Source organism: Mixophyes fleayi, chromosome 2 (assembly GCF_038048845.1).
Source record: "Mixophyes fleayi isolate aMixFle1 chromosome 2, aMixFle1.hap1, whole genome shotgun sequence".
Taxonomy (NCBI): domain Eukaryota; kingdom Metazoa; phylum Chordata; class Amphibia; order Anura; family Limnodynastidae; genus Mixophyes; species Mixophyes fleayi.
The window spans coordinates 29037299-29059694 of NC_134403.1; the positions used below are offsets into that span (position 1 = coordinate 29037299).

A 22396-nucleotide genomic window follows, 5' to 3' on the forward strand; every position below is an offset into this window, starting at 1 on the left:
TAAACGAACTTGTCCTCAATTTAAAACCCGGCTTCCGTCACCCCCCCTCCCCCCCAATGTTTATGTTCCCTTGTTCTCGAAACTCCGCTCCACTGTATAGCAGAAAGGAGGCATGAATGAGCACTGAGGGGTGAAGATATGAAGGTGGAGGGGCGTACTACATTGTTCTCTCATGTTTCCTTTTTTAATTTGGAGAACAACTATTCTCTATATCTTAAAATGAATTTCACGTTATACCTCTCCCTGTCACAATTTTGCACCTCAAAAATATTACCCCCCCCCCTTAAAAGCCCTGCACCCTATTGGATAATCAGGCCCTGCACATATAAATGAAAGAGGTGTGGTTTCCCTGTCACATGGGAAAGGCTGAAAGGATGCATGCAGAATTTTAGCAGCTGATGCGCTTAAAGAGAAAAATGTGGTTCTGCGTTACACACCATGGGTCACCACTATGGCACTAGGATGCCAGCCAAAAAAGCAGTGTTCTGAAATAACCTATACCCGGTTATTTAATCTTTAAGACGGAACAATATATTTCTTGTGCTATTTGCCTCAGCACTGGTTGGTATATTTTTTTTTACTAACAAAAAAACCCAACATAAAAATATGATTTGTTATATTATTTATTCCAAAAATAAATATCAGGGCTGTAGGGTACAATATATTAGATTACAATTACCACAAAGAGTCCTTTGGCAACGGAGACAGAATATAGCAACAGCGTTGTACATCTGAATGGAGATAGTAAGATTCCCCCAAACATTTACAATTCCCCTTATTTTTGTGTTTAGACTGGTCTAGTTAAAAGTGATTTTTGAAAGTTTAAAAAAAGGCACAACTGTTGCATTTTTACATAAAACGTATGGCACGTCTGTTATTCATACACAACATTTTGTTTTTTATACATTCGATAAAAATGACAAAGCGGAACCAAATCAGAAAATACTGCTGATGAGCGACAGATCCTCTTTACAAATTGTCAATGTGGACGATAGAAAAAGGTTGTATTTGGTTTTGTTGGCACGAGGCGTTTGTACCCATACAAAAGAGAGAACGCATTATTCAATGGTGTTTGGACGCGTTGCCACGTATACAAACACAACAATTAACACCACCACCACGGCCAGGGTGGGCAGCACTACGGTAGTGATTTGCTGCCGGGCTTCCTGCATGGCCTGCTTCCTTTCCTTTTTATCCCTGGAAGACTCTTTCTTAGGCTTTCCCTTCAGCTGCCTCATTGTCGCGTCCTCCAGTCGCGGAACTTGCGCGTTTCGCGTTACACAACAAAGTCAGGAAGTCAATATGCTTCTCAGCAGTAAGTCAGCAGGTGGACTGGAGATCTAGAAAAATGAAAAGGAGAACTATTAAAGTACTGAAAGAACTGTACTCGTCCCTGACACACAATGGAGGCAGCCATTTTGTGAACTGCAATATTGACAAGAATTCAACCTGTGCCTTCACTAGGATCTAGTGATCTCTTGAAGTGTCTCATGTCTCGGTGAAATCATTATTTCCAGGCTGAATATTAACTACACATACAAAATTGTTCCCTCAATTGTATACAAACAATGGGTAAACTAAGGGGTAGATTTATCATACCTTCTAATAAGGAAAAGTGGAGATGTTGCCCATTGCAACCAATCAGGTTCTAGCTATCATTTTCTAGAACGCACTAGATAAATGTTAGAATCTGAATGGTTGCTATAGGCAACGCCTCCACTTTTCCTTTTTAGAAGGTTTAACAAATCTACCCTTAAATTTCTTCTTGGGCAACAACTTGCTCTGACTTTCACAAGAGCATGCTGGGAGTTGTAGTTTCAGCAACTGATGGCGAACCAGAGTTAGCAGGCAGGTGGAATATTTGCAGTCAAATACATGGGTAACTTGCATTTCCATGAATAAAACAATATAGCACTACATCCTGGTGCCGGAGAGCCTATTGATGATAAAATTACGAAGCCTCCAAATGAAACCACTTTAATACACATTAGCAAGTTTGCATTGTTCAATATTTTTGTATTTTCTTTGTAAGCGATTGAATTATCCCTTAAAAACTGCAATGGACAATGCAACTTACCACTTCTAACACATAGGTCAAACAGTGTTTTTGTCAAGGAATAAAAGCTTAAAATTAGTTACTCATAAACTAGGCTTTAATCCCCCTTTAAATTCAAATAAATAGATACCTGCAGAGCTGTATGAAATATTAATGACCATAATCCTACATAAGTAAGCTATAAATAATGTATACACCAACTTGCTGTGGAGGCAGGATTAGAAACAGCATTTTATTGTGCTTTTTTTTGTTTTTATCCTGGATTTAAATTCAGTTAAAGTATATTCTGCATCAGCAGTGTGTTTGGTACACAGGACACTGCACATAAGGTATACCTACTGCAAGCGGAAACTGTTACATGAGACAGGAGAGCCACCCGTCACACACAGTGGAGGCAGCCATATTGTAGAAGCATTAAATCATCAGGAACCAGTGGCATTACCGAGCAAACAAAATGGCTGCTTTCTCCATGTCTTGCGGCTCAGTGATGGCACTTGTTCCTGACAAGCTGCTTCCATTGCTAACCTTCCAACCGTCCTTCCCCAAAAGACCCTGCTGATCTTATGTTAAAAATTCAATACATGTTGTGGACAATATTGAGGCGAGTGTCCATCTTGGAGAGGTTAATATTGGGGTATTAAGGTTTCAGGGTGATTTGGTGGTTGTTTTTGAGTCGGTGGGAAAGAATATGTGGTGCAATTTGAAGTTATTTATGATTGTCTGGGGCATTTAGGCTGTCTGTGCGGGTGTTTTGTAGTCCTAAGCAAACCGAGGTGTGTGGTCAGGTGTTTTGAGAGTGGCTAGAAGTGATACGAGTGTTTTGGGGTGACTTGGACAAGACACACCCACTGAATGGTGAGAGACACACCCCACTAGCGCAACAAACTTTGTACCTCTTTTAGTTTTCAAACATTGGGCGGTATGACACTGTGTGTGGTGGATAGCTACAATAATTCTCTCCATAAAATCGGTCAACAGAAGGGTATGAGGGAAAAAGATTTTTATTTATTTATATATATTTTTTTTTAAACACAAATAAGCAAAAAAGAGACCCCTAACCCCAATAATAAAAGCCTACGTCTGTTTTACTGGTGGCATGTTGGCTCGGATACAGAGAGGGCTATATAAAGGCTTTTACAGCAACTACTTTAGAAGCGGTACTAAACAATAGTTCTCATCTCTATTGTTTTTTACTCTATTCATAACATTCTACAACTGTTGAACCAGGCTGCCTTGGTTTCATCAATGTCCTTGTGGTATATATACCGCACACAGATACGCGATACAGAGTCACCTCAGGACAATAAGCAATATTGCTTTAAAAACAAAGCCATCTCTGCCCGTATTCAGTTACAGACGGTCGCTTGCTTGATTTCCGTACCCCTTGTCCTTGGCGTCAGTAAAGCATTAAAAACCATTACATGTTGGATCCAGTTTTTCTGTATTGTTTGAATCCAGCATACTCCTGCTGTATAAAACATCAGGGATGTTCTGGCCGGATACCGCGAGCGCTTGATAAATGACAACACGGCACGGCAGCCGAGTGTATGCAGCCAGGGAACACGGCTACATAATGTACCATGTAATAAGCCAAAATAGCAGATTTCACTTTACAGTCAAAACCTTCAATTTACTCCTAAATACCATTTATCCAGCAGATTCTACACACTATAATTCTCTATTTTCCTGCAGATCTTCTCCACAGGAAAAACATTAACCGTTTCACAGCTTAGCACGACACAGCTGTAAATAGCATGCATGACTCCTAACAACTGATATCGTGCTTGTTCATTAATGACAGATGTAAGGAAACAGATTGTGCTGAAAAATATTTATTTATTTTTAGGTTAAACTGGCTTCGGTTATGCTCCTCCAACTTGGTTCAGGTACAATCGACCCCATTTTTACTCAAAATACATTTACTTTTCATTAATCCCTAAATGACTTTATTTGTGGATATTCCCATCTCGGAAATAGCTCTACAGAATACACTTTAAAACAGAAAAAAAAAAAAAAAAGTTGCATAAACAAAGTATAACTTTATCAAACAAATAACAACCTACTATAGACCATTATAACGTAAAAAGCTTCGATAACCTAATCAGCACAAGGTTTTTACGTTTTATTAAGGCCTCCTATATTTTCCTGCAATATGGTAATCATTCTCTTATTACTAATAATCTATGTAATCCGGTCTAGCGATACTCAATAACAAATCACTTTTCCACGTTGCTGTGATATGGATCTTGGAGCTCATACACTGGTATTCAGAGCCCCGTATACATCGCCTCTTCCAAGCAGCTTGTTGACCGGTAACAGAGATTGGGGATTCTTCACAAAGGCCAAGCCAAGGACCTCCATGATTAGAGATGCAATGTCAGCAAGCTCTGAAGTATACTAAAGGGGCCATAGCCATATACACACACACACACACCGAGAGAGACTAAGGGCAATTTAATAGCAGTCAATTATCCTACCAGTATGTTTTTAGAATGTGGGAGGAAACCGGAGCACCCGGAGGAAACCCAGGCAAACACGGGGAGAACATACAAACTCCCCACAGATAAGGCCATGGTCAGAAATGGAACTCATGACCCTAGTGCTGTGAGGCAGAAGTGCTAACCACTAAGCTGCCGTGATGCCCCCATCAAGGTAACCCGATAGCTCCTTTAGAAATCGTGGCACAACAGAAGAGTGACTTTATCCCAACTTCAGCATCAATGGCAGCTTGGTTTCAGGCATCAGGCCATGAAAGGATTTAGTATGGAGGTTATATTATTCACATACCAAGGGAGTAAAGCTCCCAGATCAGGCTGAGCCTCCCCCTATTAGCAGGAAGTGTTGAAGAAAATATATGAAATATCCATTATTTATCACCAGCCAGTGAACGGTTAACTACAAATACCTTGAGGTTGGCCAATGTGAACAATGTTGAAGTCTAGCGGCCCCTGTTTGAACCCAAGGTTAGAGATGATAGAGAGGTTACTGAGGAAGATTTTGACAAGATCTGGTAATTAGACTGATGGTCAAACGATAAAGGGATAGATGGGGTATCTGACCATGGAAGAGGGGCCTTCGGTTTGACCATGGCAGATCACATTATACCCCTTACAGAGTATGTAGACAACAGCTCCTTTTCAAACTAAACCTACATATGTAGAGGTGCCTACATTAACCCAAGCTCTGCCCAATGCAGAGTATCCTGTACAGCAGGCTCCCTGGGGAGGTCCGAGAGGCACGTGGTGGAATTTTGGCGCAAGTGAGGGACATGCGAGATCATTTTGGCATAAGTGATGTGGGAGGTGTAGAGGTCATTTTAGAGCAATATTTTCGTTACTAAAATTAAGGGTAACGCTGGAGGGTCAAACATATATGCCCAAATGTGGGCATATATCACTTCAGTAAATCAAAAAGCTAGTGAATACCCCATATTAAGCAAAATCACAAATCCTGTCAGTAAGCAAGTCCTCGCTGTTATCAGTTCCAGTTCATTATTGCAGTCTCGCTTCAAAGCCAAACAACTATGTTACATAACATTCATTAACCAGCGAGTGCAAAAAGAGGTATTAAAGCCATGGTATAAACTGTAAAGCAAGGGACTTTGTTACCCATACTACAATACTACTTGTTTTCTGCCCTCCCCCACCCATGCCTTAATGTTTTAACCCCCTCCCTGGAAGGCTTACACGATAATCACTAGTTTCTGTAACATCCGACAGTAAAAGAGCAGAAATATAATTATCTTCTCTTGTAAAAGTTGCAGATGTATTTAAAAACAGAGCACTATTTTTAAATTGTCTCCAAAAAATAAATTGAGAATTAAAACGTCAGACTTGTTCCATATGAAAGCGTATTAACCAACCTAGAGTGTAAACACAGGTTTAGAAAGCGTTACATTTCCTTGCTGGAAGTGATCGGAATGTGTGAAAAGCTCTGTGTAATGTGGTCACCCCCTTCCTTAATGGCCTCGCACCCCGGCTTCCCCAGACTCAAGTACAGGAATCCTAAATTCAGATTATAGTGTTTGACTGTTCAACAAAGGCTTAAGACGCTTATTGGAAATAAGTTGTCATTAGGGAGTACATAAAGGATATTTCGGAATCCTGTTCTCTGCTCTCCCCAACCAACTAAACGTCAGTCACCATGTTACGAAGACTATGATTGCTTTAGCTTAGCCTGCTGTTAATGTAATAACTGGGGAGCGAGGGCGGTGACTGGTGTTTTGCGCTATGGGCCCAGTCTCTGCGTCAGGAATATTAGATTTTGCAGATGAACATACGTCCTTGGACTTTTCCTTTAATTCATACAGTGCTTGTCTCACATGATGGTTTAAAGTAGCTGTGAAACCTGTATGCTTTCGTCTATTTCCATTCTGTGCTGCGGATGGTTACCATCAAGTCTATTCATATATTTACATTGCATATTGAATTGCCATGGATCACCTAATATCAGGGTATAGCTAAGGAACTTGGTCGTATGGTTAGCGCTGTATTGCGGCTTAGAAAGGTTGCACTATACATCAAATTACAATATACAGACGGGTCATGTATATGCAATGATTTCAACCAATTAATGCCGGCCGGCCACATTTAATATTCTGAGGGGGGGGTATTCAATTGACGGCGTGATCGCCGAAAATCGAGCGTTTGAAAAATATTACTGTTAATACGGTAATTACTCGCTGAATTTCAGCTCGCAGCTCCCTGAGTAAATTACCGTATTAACGGTTTTTACGCGCAGGATTACCGTATAAACGGTAATATTTTTCGAGCGCTCGATTTTCGGTGATCACGACGTCAATTGAATACCCCCCTAACAGTCTTAGAAGGGAATTCAATTGGCCGCGTTACTGTAAAAAGTAACGTGGTCCGTGCACTATTACAGATATTACGGTAATAGTGCGCATAATTATCGTTAAAATGGTAATTTCAACGCCGTCATTTTGCTCATGGCTCCCTGAGCCTCGAGCAGAAATCTGTGCTAAAAATACCCTATTAACAGTAACAGACTTAGCGCAGCGTTGTTATAACCTTTTGGTGGATGTTCTGAATATCAAAAATACAAGAGAGAGAGTGAGACTTTCTTTCCATCGAATCCCAATTCTCCTCTGAGATCTATGGACCAATTTATTACACTCAGTCATATTATAGACATTATTTGGTTCTTTGTTTATTTTATGGAGCTATCCTTTTATACAATAGCAGTGTACATTTATTGCTAATTGAGCTATTGTTCATGTTATGAAGAAGGTAAAGCTAAATTTCTTGAAGTTTGTAAATTCATATAACAGAGTTCCTGTATACGGTGTATAAGAATCATATTGTGTCAGTGTTCTTCTAACTTGGGAATTTGTGACCGTGTGCTCACATTGGGCCTGAGCCATTAAGGAGAGCAAAGCATAAAATAGGAGCAACTTTGAACCTGGGCAAAACCATGCTGCATTGCAGGGGGAGGTAAATGTAAAATGTGGGGACAGATTTATAGTTGGGGTAGGGCATGTCCTAGATAGCTTTATATTTGCACTGAAATTTAAAGTTTATCAAGTATTTGTGTGCTACATGAAAACAGTGTCAGTATTTATCTTATGTGCAAAATAATAAAGTAATTTGCACCCCTTGCATTGTAACATGGTTTGTCCAGAAGCAAACTTGTGCCTCTTTTTTTGCTTTGCTCTCTTTAATGACTCAAGCCCGTTATGTTTTATGAGATTGTACTAGTATGTCCATTCAAATTCCATGGGGCACATTCAATTGTGCACGGAGTGCCTTTGCGTCCATTCCGGAGACACTCCATGTTACCGAAACATCCCCGATTTCCCTCCACCCCCCTATAGGGTTGCTGCAGTACCATATGAACATAAAAAAAAAATGCACAATGCTAATTAAATATGCCCGCATGTGCCCTCTCACTGCAAGGCCAAGGGCAGAATTAGAACATACCTGCCAACTCTCCCGGTTTGTCCGGGAGACTCCTGAAATTCGTGTTGGTCTCATGGACTCCCAGGAGAGCATGCAAGTTTCCCGGATCCCGAACCTGTCTAGCCTAAATGACGCGATTCGCTGTGAATCGCGTCATTTTGGCCCCGCCTCACGCAACAAAACTGGATTTCCGTCTTTGGGGGGCGGGGCCAAAATGACGCGATTCACAGCGAATCGCGTCATTTAGGCTAGGCAGGTTCGGGATGCGGGAGACTTGCCTGCTCTCCGTTCCCTCTCCCGGAATACACTTGCCGAAAGTTGGCAAGTATGAATTAGGAGTTAACATCACGATAAGAGGATGTGTGTTATACAATAGTTTTCTTATTTATTCCCAAGTGCTTAAAAAAAAAAAAAAGGGGAGGACATTATCCACCCTGAACAGAAGAGATTACTATTAAAACATCTGGAATGTTTTTTTTACAGTCCAAATATGGGATTTTTTTTTAAAGAATGTTATTGTTTAGTCATTCCATCAAAATCATTTTAAAAAGGAAAATTTACAGATTCTCCAATGTCATAGACTTAACCCCATGATATGAAACGAGAAAATCAAAATACTTTTAAAAAGTACTACTATATACTTTGATAACTTATTAAGTATATTAATAGGTCTCATACATTTATTTATGCAAGTACAAATGTGTGTTGAGCATAGAAGGATATGGCATGGAGGAGGTGACTGTATAGAACTACAGTGTTAGTATGGGGAGGTGGAGGGTGGTTGATTCTTTGGGTTGTGGGGAATAAGAGAAAATCACATAGGATATATAGTTTGCATTAAGTTACCCGTAACTCACACCTGGGTTGTAGATACGTCCCGGATGTCCGGAACCTTCTTCTATAGCCTATAATGCAAAGAAAAGTTTAATTATTCAATATGTCACTGCATCAGATAATATGACAGGGAAAAAAAAAAAATATTTGTAAGGGCTAAGTGACATAAGCAATATCAGATTTTGCAGCAGCTTGTTCCCTATGGGGTAAGCTACACTGCGAGTTTAAAGGACATAGTCCCTATTAAAATCTGCTAAGTCGCATTTTATCCCCATCGTGAGAACGTTGAATTAGTCGCTCATTCAGGTGACCCGTCTTAACCCAGTCCGGGCGGGAAATGCTACTTTGACCCGTGTAATGAGATTTCAGAGAGAATAATCTCAGGAGAGTAGAGCAGCACAGTCTTTTCTAAGCCTTTAATTTCTGTGGTTTAAATCTTAAAAATCACCCCTGTAATTTAAGCCTAAAACAGAGAGAACAAGAAAATAAATAACTAAATGAAAAAAAAAAAAAAAAAACTTTGGCTATTTCATATGGTCCATCTTAAAAAGTACAAAAATTACTTATTTCCCAAATAAAACCATATTTACTGTCATTTTAATTGTTAGCAGTAACATTCTCCCTGATGTGATTTAGAGGAGATTTAAAAAGCCTCTAAAAAAAAAAAAAACTAAAAAAAAAAAAACTATGCAGCTGAAATCTTATCTGGAAAGCTGCGAAATGTGAAAGGTTTTCACTAATATGAATTAGCAATTTTATTAATACTAATCATTTCTCAGTTTCACATTCATTCTGCCAAGATAAAAATAAATGGGGGAAAAAAAAAAGAAGCCAATTTTCACGTTTCTTAAACAAGGCTGAACCCTATTACTTCAGTTTCATTCATAGGATCCCTTGAGAGTTGGGAAGCCTCATTTTAGGAAAATTGGCAATTATATTCCTAATTAAAAAAAAAAAAAACCTTATAAGTAATGACAGAGCGCAACAAACCGCACAATAAAATAGAGAACAGTAATGTATTTGAGATAAAACTGCAGGGTTTAAAAGAAAGAAATTTATGCCAATATATCTCCATAAATGTAACAGATTTAGGGCTAGATTTACTAAGCTGTGGGTTTGAAAAAGTGGGGATGTTGCCTATAGCAACCAATCAGATTCTAGCTGTCATTTTGTAGAAGGTACTAAATAAATGAAAGCTAGAATCTGATTGGTTGCTATAGGCAACATCCCCACAGCTTAGTAAATCTAGCCCCTAGTCTATTACGTGCAAGAGATGTTTTTGACAATCATTTTCCTGCTCTTGACCCTCGCTGGGTTTTAAAGGACGAACTGTAGGGACAGGGCCGCAATACATTTAGGATAATAACTTGCAAAACACAGTATTTGTTGGGACCCCCAGCAATGTCCGTACTGGGGTATCGCTAGAACTATTCTGTTTAACCTCACAGTTTGATTGGAGCTCCAGAGCTCAGAATCTGTTGTAAAGTTTCACCTCGCACATTGGACATCAACCAATAATGGATTTTATTTATAGACATTTGGCAGCGATCTCAAACAGATGCAACTTGAATCATATTTACGCTTTCTAAATTGATTTTTAAATCCCTCATTAGTGGCCATCTATTGAGCAGCAATAAATAATGGCTTATACTAGCATGGCCACAGTTAAGGACGTCCTTTAGTCGGGATGTATTTAAAGTATGTTTAAAAAAGCTCTTTACACGTCTGCTAGGATTGAGAAGTAGCATTTCTAGAAGTGCAGGTCTGGCTCTTCATGGAGGTTATTGCCAAGGTGACGGGATTGGAGAAGCTTTTTGGATTGAGTGCACAGCCAATTTCACAGTATTGAGTGGTAAAGCAAAAAAAGTCTACTTGTCTATAGCAGATAGGGCCCCTGTATCAATATGCGGCTGGAAGGCTATTTTTTTCATGGCGGAGATAAATAAATCACTTATCGCTGCAATTTCCCCAATAAACATTGAGCGATACCTGCCTGCATCACAATACTGTAAGCTGACAATGAGGGTCAACTTACAGCTGCACTTGGCCAGTGGGACATGTACGTGCAACGGGCCTAGCCACACAGGGCTGCCTTTCCCATTGGGCACACGGGGCCCTATAGGCAGGGCTCGGAGGTAAGTATTGGGGGGGGGGGACACCACTTTCCTCTTTTGTGTCACACGGTGGCGATCAGGCTCCCTCCCCGTTCCCCTCCTCTGTGATGCGCTTGCACTGAATGACAGCACAGGTACAGTATCTAATACAGGGGTAGGGGTAGGAGCATATTGGACAGCACAGTGTGTGAAAGAGGGGACACATGATAGGGGACAAAAGCAGCTGAAGTGGATGGGGCATATGGAGAGATCTGATGGGCATGGAAGGGGCATTTAGTTAGGTTTGATGGCATGTGGAGTGGTGTGATGGGTACGTTGGCCATTTATTACTTTTTTTTTTTATCCCCACTTCAAAACAGTTCCCTCCACAGCAATTGTGAACTACTGTGCAGATACTATACGTAGCACTTTGTAACCTCCTCCCCTGGATACAGCAACAAGGGCAGAGTTGTACTGATGTGATGTGGATTCATCTCTGTAGTACAGCATGGTTTTTTTTAATGGTTAAAACACTGACTTTTTTTTTTTTGCAGGTAACAATAAATATAAACTTAATTCTCGATAATTTACATTTTTATTCCTGTGAGTGGTTGTGTAGGCAGGGGCCCCAGTGCACCGCTTTGCCCGGGGCCCATAATGTTTTAAGATGGCCCTGAAGCCACAGCAAGATACCAGTATTTTTTTTTATTAGTGTGTTTGTCCCCAATTGTAAAGCGCTGCGGAATTTGGTGGGGCTATATAAATGTATTAATAGGAGTACAGTACTACAGAGCATCAATTAAGTAGTCTTAGACAGTGCTTACATCTAAGTAATACTTAAAAATAAATTAGTACATTAACCTTTTACAAAAATGTACCACAAAAGGGAACACATGCAAAGTAATGAAATGTCCTTGCATTAAACGATGCACTTCTCAGACAATCACAAAGTTAATGAAAAACTTCTCAGGTCACAATATCAAACATGTTCTCCTTAAAGCTACGTTTAAAAAAATATTAAAATAATAAACATTGAATAATTATTATTATATTACTACTTTATTTAAATAGCACCAAAACATTACGTAAAGTCGTACAATCACACCGTTTACTTATTCTCATCAGTCCATGTCCTTGTGGAGCTTACACACACACACTAGGGCCAATGAAATCAGAGGAAATGCATGTGAACACAGGACAAACAGACAGCATACTTGCCCACTCTCCTGAAAGGTCCGGGAGACTCCCGAATTTCGGGTAGGTCTCCCAGGAGAGTACGGCAGTCTCCCGTATCTGTCCACTGCCTAGTGAAGTGGGCAGGATTTGGAGCCTCCATGACAATTCTTGGGGATTCGCGTCATTTTGCCCCCCCCTGGGATATAATAACCTGTTTGCGTCATTACACTGTGGGGGGCAGGGCCAAAGTGTGGCGATTCGTCAAGCCCCATCCCACACACACCCAACTACCGCTTGGGATCTCCTGGAGGTCAACTTTGTATGTCATACTTGCCAACTTTTCAAACTTGTCACAGACTTCACTCTGCCCAGGTCCCGGCACTATGAGATGCAAACTACTTTGCCGCCCATTAAACACAATTATGATGATGTAAAAATGAAGGCCCTCACTTGCTTCAAACATTACCAGCTAAGAGGCATTTTTTTTTTTTCTTCACGCTATTATGATTAAAAATAAATGGGAGAGATAAAAAGTTCCATATTGGCCCTCTGTGGGGCCCTACAACAAGCCCAATAATAATCAAAAGCCATCAAGATTATCGGGGCAGGTTGGTATATGCAGTGGGAAGGTGGCATCATCCAACAGCACCAACTGACACATATTGGCACTCATCCTGTAGGGTGCTCAGGCCCAGTCCCAGGTTTGTCCAGTTTAAAACATCCAACCAATCAATTAATCATTTGAAGTTACAAAAATCTGACCTGGGTCCTCAGTGTGCACAATCCGTCCTCCTAGGGACATAACCGTCTTGGTGTAGCATGCAGGGGCACGCAACAGCAGTACATGAAGACGTTCTGCTCTCATCTCTGCAACTGCTGCTCAGAGGTTTATGCAACTGGAACAGTTTTATGGCTTCACCAGTGCCTTTACATGCAATCCTCCTATTTAAAGGCACCTGTACTCAGCACTCCTTGTTTGAGCAAGGTATTAGTACTGAGAACTGCTGTGAGGACTCCTCTGCCTGTTGCTGGACTTTGGGTTGCTTGACCACCTCTTTTCTCCAACAATTGACCTGGACTAGGGACCTCGACCGTTCTACAGTCTCCAATCCTGACCTCTGCTTGTTACCTCGATTGTCCTACCTTCTCCAGTTTCTGACCCAAGTTGTTCTTTTGTCTGGATCAGACAGAAATCAGTCCCCAGTTAAAGGCAGAGTATTTTAGTCCCTACCCATGTCTAGCAGGTCCTATGTGTGCCTCGGACGAGCAGTGTTATAGGAGTCTGAAGCTCCTATAGTTTAGAGTCTCAGTGTAGAAAACTGTAGTCATTTGAAGATTGCTGGTCAAAGAATCATCAGGTAAATAAAAAAAATGAACCCAAACAGGCAGGATCAGTATTTATACAGCAGTAAGAGAGAGCAGCAGTTAATTATGCAGTTCGATTAAGGTTAGGATTTGGCTTCAGTCCATTCTAACATATCAGAGGAGATTTTTAGATTGGTGCCGAGTGATTTAAAAGCCTGAATTGGCACGGGTCTTCACATTAACACAAAACGCATCGGAAAGGATGATTTCAGCATGTTTCGGCTCTCGCACAACCCACTGCAGTTTGTTAATTAAGGACATATTTCTAATGAATGGGAAAAATAAAATCCTATTGCAGTTACATGGTCATAAGTGCAAAAATCAGCAAAGCTATGAATGAGGTCAATTATAAAGCATTAATGAATATGAAAAGATGGTGGTGGAATTAAAAAAGGAACCGGTCATCTAAAGGTCGTATAGCAAAATTTATGTTACAGTACAGTCAGGATAGAAATAGGGCAGATATTGGGCTGTAAAGACAATTACATGTAGTTGTATGGCTTCACCTTTTACAAAAGGTACAGTGATCTCTAGTCGTCCAATTCATTATAAGCATCTGACCCTCTAACACCTCCAGAAGTGGGGAGCATCGCATGTCCAGGTTGGGACATTCAACTGGAGGCGCTGTGGCGAGTGGACATCGCCATGATGTCCGGCTAAGCACATTGCCGACAATTACGGTAGAAATCTCTGCTTATTTTTCTGCACTCCTCTATGGGATGCAAGAAAAAAAAAAAAAATCAGCTGAGATTCCAGCCAGAACAGTTGTACGAGGCCACTTTGCGGGCGGACGTTCCGGAGACTCCTCATGCCGAATCGACACCCCCCCCCCCCCCTCCCCCCAAAGGAATTTAATTCCTCCCACGACATTCGGCGTGTATAAAAAATGAGCGTGACGCTTCGCTCAGCTTTATCACCCTGATAATTGCATATTGAACAATGAAAGTGATACTGTGCATACATATATGTCCATACAGAACATATACTGAGAATTACATGAAAAGTGTTGTCTACTTTGTGAGATCCCCCTCTCTATGTAAGGTCGCCCCCATGTGGCAAACAGAGGAGAGGTCCTTTCCCCGGTCTACGCCTAGGCTGGTTCTGTGAAGCTGTGGCTCGCCGCATAGGACTCTTCAGAATGGGAAGCACCCCACTTTGTGCTTCATAGAATCTGGGGGCTGTAAATAAAAAAATGGACAACCCTTTTGAGCATGCAAAGCAAGAGGTAGTACTGTGCAGCTGTCTCTACGTAAAGACATACAGAAAAAGAGAAGTAGTACTGTGAAAGTATCCGTACATTCAGATCCTGTAACATTGTATCTAGAATAGATAATAAGAGAAAGGACAGTGTACCTATGTCCAGGGCCTGATCTGTTGCTGAGGCAAGAGCGATTCAATGAACACAGATTCATGATAAAAAAGGATATTAAACATATATGCAATATAAGACACAAGACTTTCACGAGTGTCAGAAAACCTACTAGCAATCATTCCAGTTGAATAAATGATTGGCAAGTTGTCCTGGTGCATAGTTTGAATACTTCCATGCAGTCAAGTGGTTCAGAACGTTAAAACAAGGTTTCACGATTATTTATTGTTCCGTCTTTTCACAAAATTCCGATGACACCGGCTCCTGACGAAGCAGACGGCAAAAATGGGCATCAGGGTCTGGGCCAGGATTTTAATCTTCCATTTTTACCTTGGCCCAGTAAGTTATATATGACATTTGTATTCTGTATATGTGACTATTTATACCTTTTTTAAATTAATTACCTGCCCGCGGGCCGCATGTGGCCCAGCATGCCTGTAAATGTGGCCCAGAAGGAGTTTTGGTTGTGGCAAGGGGGCAGCGCTCTTAATGGAAAAAAAAAATCCTGAAAAAAAAAGAAAAAAAAAAGAAAATACTTACCTTGCAGTCACGTCAGCTGGTACTCCGGCTCCCTCCCTTGTCTCCTCCTCCGTGCGGTGCTCGCAGTGAATGTCGGGCATGATGTCATCACGCCCAACATCTATTGCGGAGCGCAGCACAGAGGAGACACCCGCGCGAGAAGAACAATCAGCAGCACAGAATTGGAGAAAAGAAGAGAAGAGGACAGGAGAACAAGCCGATTAAAAGGTAAGTTAAGGGGGATTTTTTTATTATTTCAAGGGACGCTGACAAGTGAATAAAAGTCACCTGGTCCTGGAGCATCATGGACCTTATCTCCCTGCTACATACTTCCACTTGTATTACTAATGGGGCATTATATATTATTCTCTTTGGCCCATTATAAGTTGTTATCCCTTAACTAACATTGTGGTGTAATTATCAAAACAGGTCACAATTTGGGGTCACAGTGGTGTATATGTCAGGTACCGCAGGCCTGGTCAGGGCACCCTGATATACAATGCCTGGCTTAAATGATATTGCATCGAAACAATACAAAAAGTGATTATAGTATAATAACTAGAGAGGATTTTTTGAACAGGGCGATTGAAAGGTAAGTATAGGGGGATTTGAAAAAAAGTGATATATATATATATATATGTGTGTTAACTATGTTTTCTATTGTTTTTTGGATGATCAGCTATCGTTATTGTTAGTGTATCTTATGTGCGGCCCAAACCAATTCGTCGTCTGCCAATGTGGCCCAGGGAAGCTAAAAGGTTGGACACCCCTGCTTTAGGGCATGCTAGGGTTCCCAGTATGAAGGTTTCATTGTATATTGACTAGTCTCATATTGTCTAGCTTTACATATACAATAAATCAAGATATTTATATTTTTGGGATAAATATTTATCAGCATGAAAATATTATATTTATTAACCATTTTGCAATCCTGTGAATTATTTTCTGTTACTCCGAACTGAATTAAAAGAGAGATTACTATTTATATGTTTTTATACGTGAAAGTGTGCTCTTTCTATACTCATTATTTTATAGGGTGTGTGTTTAAGGGCTTTCTGGGGATTTTTCTTATACAGGTTTTCCGCAGTATCGCACATTTGATTTTGTGTCTTTATATATATACACAACACATTTGTCAAAAGCTACATCTGAAGGACACCAGATTCTATGCCAGGGCATCTAGCGACACAATGCAGACATAACATTTTATTTATGGCAACGTTGCCAAGTTGCGTTTTTTTGTTTGTTTGTTTTGTTTCTTTAGTGACAAAAGATTTTAGGCATCAAAGCCACACACAGAAAACAGTCTTTGTATTTTGCATGCATGAATACCATAAAATAGACAGGGAACAAGTATGTTAAGCCACTCTTTCCCCAAATAATTTATTTATATATGGTAAAATATAAGTTTGTAGCATGAAGGTATAATCTTGTTAGTTTTGTGACCCTGACATTTCACTGCAGCTGTATCTTGGCCAAAATAATGTCGTGTTTTTTTGCAATCCGTAATATACACGTTGCTGGGGAATCCTCTCTCTCACATTAAAAATAATAAATAAAAAAAAAAATATATATATATATATATATATATATATATATATATATATATATATATATATATATATATATATATACACACTCTACACACATACATACATACACACGGTTAGCTGTATTTTTAATTGCATTTGGGAGGTCAATTGACCTTTATACGTTAAATACATCGAGCTCCCCCAGAACAAGTAACATCACTAGTGGGAACAATGGTTTCCATTACTAGACACACTTTGCGCCAGTAGACATGAGGCCTTAGAGTTATCGGTGTTTGTGCACAACTTGTTCCAAGCGGGATACCGTAGCTCTGACAGTCGCTGCATAAGAGAAAGCACCCTGTACGGTAATTTTTCTTTTGACCCTCTTAATTGCTCCACTGACTATCAACACGTCACTATAACCCCATACCCCCCCCCCCCCACCCCACACACACACGCTCTTCCAGTCTGTATCAAACAAAATCTTTCTTACTTCATAACATTGCCAGGTCCAACGATCAGTGGCCCACACTAATCTCTGAATGGATGCTTCGCTAATAACTTAATTGTGCCTTAGAAGAGTGGTTACCACCCCCACACCAACAATTCTGGTTTAAAGGATATCCATGCTTGCGTACAGGTGGCTAAATCAATAGGACTTTACGTTTTAAGGATATCCATGAGTACAGTTGACTTAATTATGAACAATAAAAAAAAAATAAAAAAAAATAAAAAAAAATGGACATTTATGAAGGACACGATGACCGGTGTTGGGAAAGGCAGTCTTTAAACAATCATTTCCAACCAGTATGTCAGACACATGATTGCCAAAATAGCAGTCTGAAGGAGTCAAATCAGGGGCAACAAGGAAAGGTGTCAATAAGTTAAACATATGCAATGTAGATTATGGGCCTGATGCAGAGCTCGAGATAAGGTGGGTGTAAAGAGGGGGCCCCTAGGCCGATCCCATAGTGGGCTATCTTGGTCGAGTCTTGCCAATCACAAGAGGTCTGCTCGAGTCAGTATCAGCTGTTTGCAACAGCTCTCAGACATATACGAGTCTCTATCTGCTCTCCCTCGGTTCCCCAACATTCCGCTACTGTACTGTGCCTACATTAGAACTCCCCCATCCCACCTCTCCAGGCACCGGCTGGTGTAAGCATCAGAATCACCCAAACCTGCACGGGCACATACGCGTGCGCCCACTTTCTGGACATACGGAGCAATTTCACGCAAGATATAAACTGACATGATACTCGCTCTGCATTAGCCCCTAAGTGAACATATTTAAATTCTAAAAGACACATATTAGCTGGAATTCACTTTTGTTCTCCGACATACAGATATTAATAGTTTGGGTGTATTCAGTACAGAATGTTGGCATGTTATGAATTAATAATTGTGGCGTCTGTCTGCAGATCCGTCACGAGGGTTAGGGATCACTGCCTTAGACAAACAGAATTATTCATACTACTGTAAAAGATAGGATATAAAAAAAAAAATTTAAAAAATTTACATTTATTCTGCTTTAAAGGACACTATGAAAGATAGCAACGTCTAGCTGAGGGTTAATGTAACTTTTAATAATTGAAAGTGATGGCTAGGTATGGCATAAGTAGAGAAATACATACAGGGTACTTTCTTACCAATTTCCAACACATTGGAAATAGCCACCCCCCCAGTCGACCTCTTACACTATTCACGTTATACCAAACACTTCACATCCTGATTCCTGTTCTATTGGCAGCTAAAGACGTGTCACTTCCACCAACCTGCTGGCACAGCTACGTCTGGCACTCAGGAGGAGAATGTAAATTTCAGGTGCATCAGAGGTAAACTTTAAGAAGAAATAATCAAACAGTATAAGGTAAATAGAAAGCATGAAATGTCATGACGAAATGTTCCCTTCAGCAGGCCCTCCGGCACCAGGATGTAATCGTCTCATCAGGATTATTTCTGTATGATGTGCTAGTGTAACCACAACTATTGGTGAGCCCACGTCCCACAGCCTCATCAACTTGGAGGTTCATAAACTAGTGCTAGGACTACAAATCCCAGCATGTCTTGGTGGGTGGCTTGGAGCACCTCCAAGAAACAATATAAAGTTAAAGTGTACCCATTGCTTATAGAAGTGGAGGTGGGCACTGTATGAGCCGAGCCAATATCCACTGCATTAATGCAAAGGGCCTCAGACCCAAGTGGCTTCACCAGCTCCTAGAGAATTTACTGCAGTCCTGTGACTATTATAAAATGGAAAGAAAAGAGCATTTCATGGCAGCAATCACCATAGCTTGTAATCTATTTGCAAGCATTTTATAACAGCAAAGCAATAAAAGGTTGATGATCTCCTTTGTGGAGAAACAAACATACGTTAGAGACCCGACTACAGAAATCCTATCAACCAACAGTCGTGCCAACCAACCGGACCTCACACAGTATGGCCGACGTCCGTACACACGTATACGGATATGAAAATTTGCCTCCTGTATTTTCCAGACAAACCAGAATATGTTGTTTGTTTGGGCCAGTGACTAACCACAGTGGTAGTGCCATTTAGACTGAAACAAACTAAACTAACCTGTGTTTGAGTCTTCTACACACTGCCTAAAACAAGTGCATTATACCTCAAGTGGGTGCGGCTAAAGCGGCTGCCAGCGATCTCTGTGAATGTTGTAATGACAACAGGTTGGACTAGTCCCATCAGTGGTCTAACGCTCGGAGGGACTGCGGGCTGTTCAAGAGACCACAATGCAGGTGTCATGGATAAAGTCATGATGATTCAGACATTCTTTGGATGAAGACATTGGCTTGGAGGTAAAGCCTAGCTACCAGAGATGCTTTGGTCATATGACAAAACAAATAAGCAGAGTGCTATTACATGTACACAAAAGTCACATGTGTATTAATAATAATAATAATATGTATGTTCAATTATTATGCAATACTGCTCGTGTGCCTCTTCCTTTTTACTTGATACCTGGTAGGTGGATCTCTAGTTGTATTCTGGACTCATTACATGGACTATATTCCTACATGTTACAATATTTTGGCGAAATCAGATAGGTTGCAGTTTTTGCCTTTTACACCCACAATATTATAATGCAGTGTATATGTGGCCTAGTGGTTAGCACTTCTGCCTCACAGCACTGGTGTCATGAGTTCGATTCCCGACCATGGCCTTATCTGTGTGGAGTTTGTATGTTCTCCCCATGTTTGCGTGGGTTTCCTCCGGGTGCTCCAGTTTCCTCCCACAATCCAAAAATATACTGGTAGGTTAATTGGCTGCTGTCAAAATTGACCTTAGTCACGGAGTGTGTGTGTGTGTGTTAGGGAATTTAAACTGTAAGCTCCAATGGGGCAGGGACTGATGTGAATGAGTTCTCTGTACAGCGCTGCGGAATTAGTGGCGCTATATAGATAACTGATGACGATTGTATGTATGTATAATATATATATATATATATATATATATATATATATATATATATATATATATATACACACACACATACACATATATATATATACATATACACACACACACACACACATACATATATACACACTAATGTAATTTATATATAATATTACACACACAAATCCTATTTCCACTACAGAGACAGGATAACATAAGCGGTCTGTGCATCTCCAGCATATTCACATCCCGGTGTCTTCTGTATTAAAAAAAAAATAATCTACCATTAAAATCAAAGGCTGTAAAATAACTGTACAGAAGCAAAGCTATACCCTAAATGGGTGTACATAAGGAGAACCCCCAGTCCTCTTTAGATTCATGGGCCATCTGACACAGATTGCTGTAATCTCTGGTTTAACACTAAACTAAATTAATCCCAACAGGCACATGAATAAAATTGCCAACAGCTTCACAGATCAAGGACATTCAGAGATCCAGCGCTTCCAATGTCACCGGAGCATGCAGCTCTCAGGGAACAGGCACACGGAGATGCGGAATACACTGGAGTTTGTTTGTTTGGGCCACAGGTGCTGCTATTAAGAGGGGATAATGGGAACAATTATACTTCTTACAGGAAGTAAAAAAATAAAGGTAACAAATAAGGAAGAACAAACTACCTCTAAAACAAATAACCACCACCCTAGCCATGAGCAGAAACTGTATGGGGGAATTAATGCTGCATTTAATAAGGATATGGGGGTAAATGTATTAAATTACAGATTTTGCAACGGCATTAAAAGGCAAGATTTGCCTTTAAAGCCATTGCCGTTTTAAATTTCCCCTGCAAAGTCGGCAAATTGCAAAATCTGCAGTTTAATACATTTACACCATGGATTCTACACATAATTACCAATTAGCCACCACGTGACAACATCATGTGGCAACAAAGTGGAGCTTGACGCCACCGACTAAGGTGTCAAAACTTCCTGCCCCTCCACTAGAGAGCGACATTGGAAAGACTTAATGATCTTTTCCATAGGATATTGGACAGCTACAGGCATGATTAAAAAGTATTTTCATCTTCAATTAAAAAGTTGAAATGAACAAAATTGCGCATGACATACAAAGCTATTTCGGCGACGCAGCGTGCATAAACATTTACGGTAAACTCCAAGCAGAAATCCATTTTTATTCCTAAAGCCGGTGATGCCTGCAGTTTGGGAAAGAATAACGTTGCCGATGGCCGTAAAGGTTAATTCTCCAGGTCTAACCACAGCATAGGAGGTGGTCCAACAGAAGGTAACCAAGAAGCCACTACATTGGATAGTCTATACTCAATATTTTCCAGACCGTGTTTTCTGGATAACCCTATTGGAAAGAAAAATCGAACTCCAAAACTTCCTTTTTCTGTGTTGGTCGTAGCGACGTAAACGTAAAAATACTGACTGATATCTTCAGTGTCTGGGACATTAGGTTTGGGGTTTCTTTCTTAACACCCAGCAGCAGCTATGAGTGGTCCTCATTGGTTCCTTCTCCCCTTTTAATAGAAACTAATTTCTGATAAGAATGTTAAGTACAGGTGTGGGAATTATTACCTGGAACGCTTGGGACTTTTATCAGATTGGGTTTTTCCACAATTTTAAGCACCATGTCTAAAGATGAACTAAATGACCCAATGTCACGCTACACATAGCAGTATCTGCGTTAGTTCAGTGATGTCCTTCACAGTGACTGTAGGGGATATGTTGACCATCAGGTCTCTGTAAACGGTAGCAGAAGAGCCTATTTTGGCTTTTGAGAACTTCCTGCAGAACATGTTTCCAGATAAGAGATCTGTATATGGAAGTAGGGAAAGACAGCGGTGCAGAATACACACACACACACTAGAAGATTTTCGATGGGACGACAATTATGGTGGTGCTTCAAATGGGCCCAATAGCTGCTGTCTGTAGCCGCCACTGTAACAGAATAAGCAGCGAGTTTCTGAACCGCATGTTTCTGTAAATTGCGGGGGGGGGGGGGGGGGGATTCGGACTGCCTGGAGACCCCTTAATCGTACCGTGTATGCGTCACCTACAAACCTTCGACACACTCATTCTGCAGGCTCAAACACTTGGCA

The 22396-nt window shown here is 40.6% G+C and overlaps 1 long non-coding RNA gene across 1 annotated transcript in view; it reads right to left on the minus strand.

The window, feature by feature from the left end:
• Window positions 1–1236: 1236 nt before the first annotated feature.
• The window catches only part of LOC142140812 (uncharacterized), a 33907-nt gene continuing 12747 nt past the window's right edge, over window positions 1237–22396 (minus strand). Inside the window, exons 2-3 of the long non-coding RNA XR_012688570.1 lie at window positions 8834–8879; window positions 1237–1340 (exon numbers count right to left, since the gene is read on the minus strand). This is a non-coding gene — a long non-coding RNA (uncharacterized LOC142140812). The remainder of the gene's footprint in view (window positions 1341–8833; window positions 8880–22396) is intronic.